This window comes from Arabidopsis lyrata, assembly GCF_000004255.2.
Source record: "Arabidopsis lyrata subsp. lyrata unplaced genomic scaffold ARALYscaffold_1, whole genome shotgun sequence".
NCBI classification, from domain to species: domain Eukaryota; kingdom Viridiplantae; phylum Streptophyta; class Magnoliopsida; order Brassicales; family Brassicaceae; genus Arabidopsis; species Arabidopsis lyrata.
Window position 1 is genome coordinate 17,824,998 of NW_003302555.1, and position 6,997 is coordinate 17,831,994.

The 6,997-nt window shown below is 36.8% G+C and overlaps 1 long non-coding RNA gene across 1 annotated transcript; it reads right to left on the reverse strand.

Moving 5' to 3' along the window:
* Positions 1-1,664: 1,664 nt before the first annotated feature.
* On the reverse strand, positions 1,665-2,623 carry LOC110225211. The gene is made up of 3 exons (XR_002329619.1): positions 2,535-2,623; positions 1,934-2,450; positions 1,665-1,851 (listed from the first exon to the last, which is right to left on the reverse strand). It is a non-coding gene; the product is annotated as an uncharacterized LOC110225211 (long non-coding RNA).
* Between the last annotated feature and the right edge of the window lie 4,374 nt (positions 2,624-6,997).

Here is a 6,997-nt window from a genome sequence, read left to right on the forward strand (position 1 = left end):
ACTCTAAAACTGACTCATAAATCATGGTTAAAACTGGTAAAATCTGTGATATATCAACTCCCCCAGACTTAGCTTTTGCTTGCTCTCAAGCAAAACACAAAAACCGAACCCGTGGAAGAAGTTTGAAAAAACGAAAACTCCCAATTTCTCTAGCCTATTACCTTGATTATTCAAACCAAATCCAAATGCCTATCAGATCGCATCAAATCCTAACCACCATGTAATTCTCCGCAAGCATTCTCAACATTCCAAATTCGAAACCAAATTCGCAACTATATCCTATAGCCCTCATCGCATAAATCTCATCAATAAAATCAGTACTCAAGAATCTTCTAGACTCATTCCCGTATTAGACCATGATAAATCAACCATTACAACATATTTGGGTACTCTTTCTCTCCCCCAAACTTATTCTTTTTCAAACTATTTTTTTAGCTTCAAAGGTGTAGGCGAATAATGGTATCATCGAAAATTTTCCTAACCTCGCTTCCAACCTTCGTGTGATCATTCCTATTGAAGTAAAATAATGAGATCACGGGAAATTTTCCTATCTCTTTACTCCAAAAGAAAATCATCTCAATCTCTTTTTTTTTTTTTTTTTTTTTTTTTTTTTTTTTTTTTTTTTAAGCATAAAGGAGAGGAGTACCATTCTTTTTCTACACTGGTCTCATTTATCAGGTATGAACGAGGAGTCAAGTTCTGAGAATACTAACCGTATTAACGAGGTGAAGAGCATGAACTTTGCTCAGGCTTTAGCGGATTGTGTTAGAAACGTGGATGTCCTCTAGTCTATCGATTAACTCTCCGGATTTTCCATTAGTTGGATTGAATTGAATCTACATCATTAAACTAACCAGGCAATATTCTAGAGAAAAAGATCATAATTTCCAACAAAAATTTTGACTCAATAAAACGACTCAAAAGTAAAGAAAATAAGAATAAGAATCAAAAAGAAAATTGTCGTTAGTAACTGCCTCCCCCAGACTTAAACGACACTGTCCCCAGTGGCATTCAAACCCGAAGTTGGCGAAAAATAACAAAAAGAAAAAAAAAAAAAAAAAAAACGAAAAACATACCAGTGGGTTGCCTCCCACTAAGCGCTTATTTTCAGTCATTAGCTTGACTATGTCGGGATTCTTGCATCACGTGGATCAGATGGGGGCAGCAAATACTTCCCGGAAAAACGTCTCATCATCCATGGTGGTGTGTAAGCAGTTGGTGCATGAGGTTGTCCAAGGAAGTAAGTGACATCAACAAGGCAGGACTTAGGTATGGGTGGGATAGTCTTTTTTCCTGCACAATCATCAAAAGAACGAACAAGCGCTCGACGAGAAACTCGTGGCGTCCTTAACCGTGAATACACTACAAGAAATTTCTATATTATTAGCATGAGAGAAGAGCTATAATATGTCATTGATAGCGTTTTTGAAAACGCTATTTCTGCCCCAGTTATTATAGACCCCCCATATATGATAGCGTTTTCAGTAAGCTATTAAATGTCGATCTATTATAGCGCTAATCGAATCTTATAATATACTTTATTGTAACACACGTTCAATGCTGTTTTATATAGTATTGTAGCATTTTTTCGCTATATAAATATAATTTGATTTATATATAATTTTTATATTTAAACCATGTTTTGCAATATTTATTTAATTGGATTTGTATATAATTTCTTTTTATTGCATAAATTATCAAAAATATTCATTACACAAAACATACATAACCCTGTATTACATACAATAAACTAACTATTCTTCATAACTAAAGTTTTGGATCATACGAAGCATTTGTGATACTCCCCATACAGTTCTCGATGAATCAAATTAAACCTCTTCACCTCCACATCTACATGTTAACATGGATATACACATATTACTGATTCATTCATATACAATATATAGAGAGAGATATAGATAAGTATACAAACCTTGAATTGAAAGGTATTTTTCTCTTTCTTGTTGAAGACTAAGAAAGAGAGATAAGCAAAGACCTCTGTGCATGTGGATGAGAGGCAGCTCTTGTCAAGTTCCATATACATTGAGACGAATCCCCCTTCCATTGTCTTCTTTGTTTCCTTTCGGGTATACAACTAATGTCCTGATTTCATATTTTTCTTAGATAAATTGGTTACAAAAAGATGTGTAATTAAGTTTTAGAACAAACAAGATCACATACCAGTTTGACAAGAGACAAAAAAAAAGTATTTTTTTGCACTATGTGCCTAGTTAAGAGTCTGATTAAGTAAAAAAAAACTGTACACTAGCTAGGTAGAGCATAAGCTTGTCAAAGGATATAGCAGCCATGCAAGTGTAGAGGGAACATTGATTTCAGCAAGGTACATAATCATGTCATCACATAAGCTTACATTCGGCTATACTCAATTGGAATCTAAAGAGGAAAAACTAATGTGTACCTTAAGGTGTGATTCATCAAGTTGCTTGTTCCTGAAATCGCATAACCTTTATTAGGACAATGCAAATAAAAGGAATGAGGGAAAAGTGATATAGGAACAAGAAAACCAAACTCACCACCCCAACAAAACCTTGCTGCTCCTATACCAGTTATGCCTTTGTTCTTCAAGGCCTCCACTATTGACTTTGACTCCATAAAACAAGTAATCAAGCAATTTACCGGACTATTAAATTACTAGTTTTATGTTTTAGTTTTCTTATGTTGTTTATTTTAAATTTAGTACTTGTTTGCTTTTTAAGTTTATAAAACTATGTGTTGTAATTGTTGTTTGTAAAATGATTATATGTATTAAATAAAAAAGTTTAAATTTGAGGGACTAAAGTATAAATAAAAAAGTTGAACTCAAAAATAGAGTAGAGAATAGAGTTGCTCTATATATAGAGTCAATCTGCAGAAATCTCTATTTTAGAGTCAATTATAGAGTAGAGTTGGAGAAGAATTTTGCATTTTTACTCTAAAATAGAGTAGGGTTGGAGATGCCCTTAGGTTACAAAGAGATGATTTTTGGGTGAAAAGGAGAAATATGTCTAAGTGTTGGCGGTATAATAAATTATTTTGGTTTAGTGTAGGCGGAATAAATGATTTTAGATTCCCGCTTAAGGATTTTCTATCTTAGCGTTTACTAAAAGCTGTTATAGAAAAACTGAATTTACAACTCATCTTTGATAGCAGTTGGGAAAAATGAGCTATCATCTTGTGCTATTAATGTAGAATTTTCTTGTAGTGATAGTCTTGAAAAATTTAAAAGTCTTATTGATGAAATCAGGAGGTTTAGGTGGAGAACGTGAGTACCTTCGCTGTTTAGGAGGTGGATGGTGTGGGAGAGGTGTAGTGGTTGATGTGACAATAGTACCTGGACTTATAGCATCGATTCCAACTTGAAAAACAGCGTTGTTGGACAACTCTGGTTCTGTTCGTCGTGGGTGTCGATCGACACAAGTAGTGTTGTCGATCGACACCATCTTTGCAGATCGATTCTCAGCACTCGGTTTGGCCATCACAGCTTTTGTAGTCTCACATGTACCCAATTCCTTTTTAGTTACAGCAATAGGATCCTTGCAGCGTTCCTCCTGAACCTCCTGCTTAGACTGTTGAGGCATTGGATAAGGAACTTTAGGTGTGTAGACTTGGTCAACAACATGTGGAAACTCAAGGATAATTGGAGCAGTCTGTGGCCAGTGTCGATCGACACTAGGGGAGTTTCGGTCGACACTACTGTCTAGTGTCAACTCCTCTATGTCAATCGCGCTCGATTCTGCTCCGTCAAACGTCGATTCTGCACTTATGTTTACCGGCCCTACAAATCACCACATGATCTTTTCTTGTGTTTTGTCCTCACTCACACAGTTCCGACAATCACTTCCCAGAAGGTCACCCATCCTGAAACTACTCTAGTCCAAGCACGCTTAACTGTGGAGTTCTCTCAGGACAGTTGACCGAAAAGATAAGTGCACTTTGGTGATATAGGTGGCCAAATCAAGTCTTTAAAGCCTCCCGGACGTAACAGACCGACCGTCGGACAGGGGTGGGCCCATGGGCCCGAGAGAGGACGTGGAACCCACTAGTAGGCACGGTCGGGGCGTTACACTTTGGGTTGGATGTGTTCAAGAGGATACTCCAGAGTGGTCATCCATCAATACAAGAGTAGACCAAATTTGTTTTTAAATTAAATTTAGACACTTTCGTAAAATAATTTAATTGTATAAATATTATTTGGATGAATAAATATTGACTATTTATAATATAGAATTTAGCTTTTTTAATTAATATAATTATTTAAATCAATTTAATTAATTATATTTTTAATTACTACTTAGGAAAATCTTAGGAAACAGTTTGTAGAAAAATGGTAAAAAACATTTTCCAATGATTATTTATGTAGGAAATCGGTCAAACACTTTGATGCGTGTTTTATTTTGCTGCAAAGTTTTCCCTTAAAGACCGCACGTCTACAACAAGTGCATAGTGAATCGTCTGTAATATTTAAGTATCGAGTCCCACACCCATAGAGAAGTTGTTTCTACGAATCCGTCAGAAGAAAGTAAGGCTAGGACTAATCAATAAAAGGTTTTTTGGGTGTTGTCACGAACGTGTGCAAGTAAGTAAATAAAAGCGAGTAAAAGCCAGTGTAAAGTAATAAGTGACAAATGTTGGGCATTCAAGGGATCACATAGGGTTCAGTAATCTTTCTAACTAGGTAATACTAAGATTAGGTTTGTTTACTTCCAAGTTTCGGACGTAGGAAATACTAATGATTGGCTAACCCTAGGTTATAAGATAAGTCAGTTAAAATCTTCATATTCCGTTATTCAGTTAACGCATGCAACAACACATATATCAAAGCAATAAGAACGAGTTAGATTCTATTCCATAAACCCCTATATGAAAAGGGGGGGGGCTTGTTATACCCCAATACACATTCATAAGCTAGGTTCGAGTTTTTTAAGCAATTTTTTGGAAAAGGTAAACATTTGGGATAAAAGTTAGTTCAGGGGGCAAACTACATCCATTAAGAAAATTTTTAACTCCTTAGAATACAATAAAAAGGTTAAAACAAACCCTTAAGTTTCCCCCCTTAAACGATGGTTCATCCCCCCCCCCCTCCCCCCCCCCCCCCCGCCCCCCTTGACTAGCCCTTTAAACCCAACTAGAAAACTACTCTAGCATGGCTAAGGGATTCATCAAAGGAAGGTTTGATAACTCATAAGATTAAGATGAATAAGAACTGGATAGGGTTAGATATTACATCTTTAATCGTTGGATATAAGAGGTAAGACTTCAACTTAATAGATCTTAGAAAACAAGATAGAAAAGATGAGCTTTGGTATCTTCAAAGCTTCAGATCAAGGAGGAAGATGGCTGCTGCTTTTCTAGGCTTCTTGGTGAAGGCACAAGAAAAAAATATCGAGATACACCTCCTTTTAGGGTTTACAACAAGTATTTATAGGTCTTGGGAAGTCGGAAGTCGGTTTAGGTTTTGTCGGGTAAAACTACTTAGTTCAATTTAAGTGTAGGGACGAGGCTTCAGAACGGGTATGGGCTTCATGACCGAGCTCTGGAGAAGGCACCACACCGGTCACATGGGCCGTGACCGGTCCCAAGTGTGGCTTCACCACTTAGTCACACTCCTTGTGACCGGTCTCAGACAGGGCACCGTTTAAACAGGCAGTAAAACGACTGTTGATTGTATGAGTCTCTAATTCTAGTTCGTTGCGGTTCCTGACTCTTCTAGATTTTCATAGAGTTAAAGATCTCTCAATTTGATGCACGTGGAGGTCTCCAACGGATGCAAAACCTCTAGAGCTTTGAATCTTTCCTGAAACAGGTTTTGCTCGCCTTTTGGTCTTTTTTGCCTTAAAACTCATAAAACCTTCTTGACTCCTAAAATACTTGAATATCATATATTTGGCCTTAAAATCACACCCAATCTTCCAAAACCATAAGAAAACAATAGCTAAAATAGGAGAAAATACGATAGTATCACACTTCCTTCCATTTTTCTTCGAAATTTCCTACCAATTTATTTTCGAAGGAAAATTCCTACGAAATTTCTACCATTCTCGATTTCCTATGGACATTTATTTCGTAAAAAAGGTTTCCTACCATTTTCTCCGATATTGGCTGTAGGAAATCTGATATTTTCTCCTCTTGCGGTTTGTGTTTTTTTCCTTAGACACAAAGACAGAGAAGATTGGGAATTAGGGTTTGGAGGGTAGTCTCAATCCTTTCCGACTCAACCGTGTGGAAGAGCGATGAAGAAATATTAATTCAATTAAGTTTTTCATGGTTTCGTGTGTAAAAATACTTGTGGGAGATGATCCAAGAGACTCTTCTCATATATTGAAATACAGTCTTGGATATTTGATACATGCCTAAGGACCTTGATTGACCATAAGCTGATCGGAGTGTGTAGCAGATCGATAAACGGTATGATGCAAGGTATGGAGCAAAATGGATAGTACTTGATTAAGACGCCATCCACTCACTTGGACGACATAACCTTCAATTTCTACCATCAAGTCACGTATTTGAAGACTTTTGATTGAGAAAGATTCACAAACCAACGGGCCAAACGACCAAACCAATGCTAAGACCACCCGGATCGAACATGGAGCAAGATGATGGAACCACCAGCCAAACTACACGTCAATATGGTATGGGATGTATAATCTACCCGCAAAATAACTATTTCAAGAAGATTTATCAAGGAAAATCAAGGATTGTTCGAGTTGGTTTAAGAGATTGTATATGGACCTTATCTGCATGTATTTTACCACCCACAATGGACCTTTCCATAAATGGTTCATTTCATATATTCCTTTGGCAATCTGGAGAGTATGAGTATCCACATCAGTCAGATTCTTTCCTACACATCCTAAGGTGCACCATCACACACCTGAACATACAAATCCAAAGAAGACTAAACTTGCCTTATTTGGAACTAGGAACATTCATATGGCAACAACTATTTCCTTGTCCATTCCTTCACATGTTAAGATGATCCTAGGCCCTATCCATT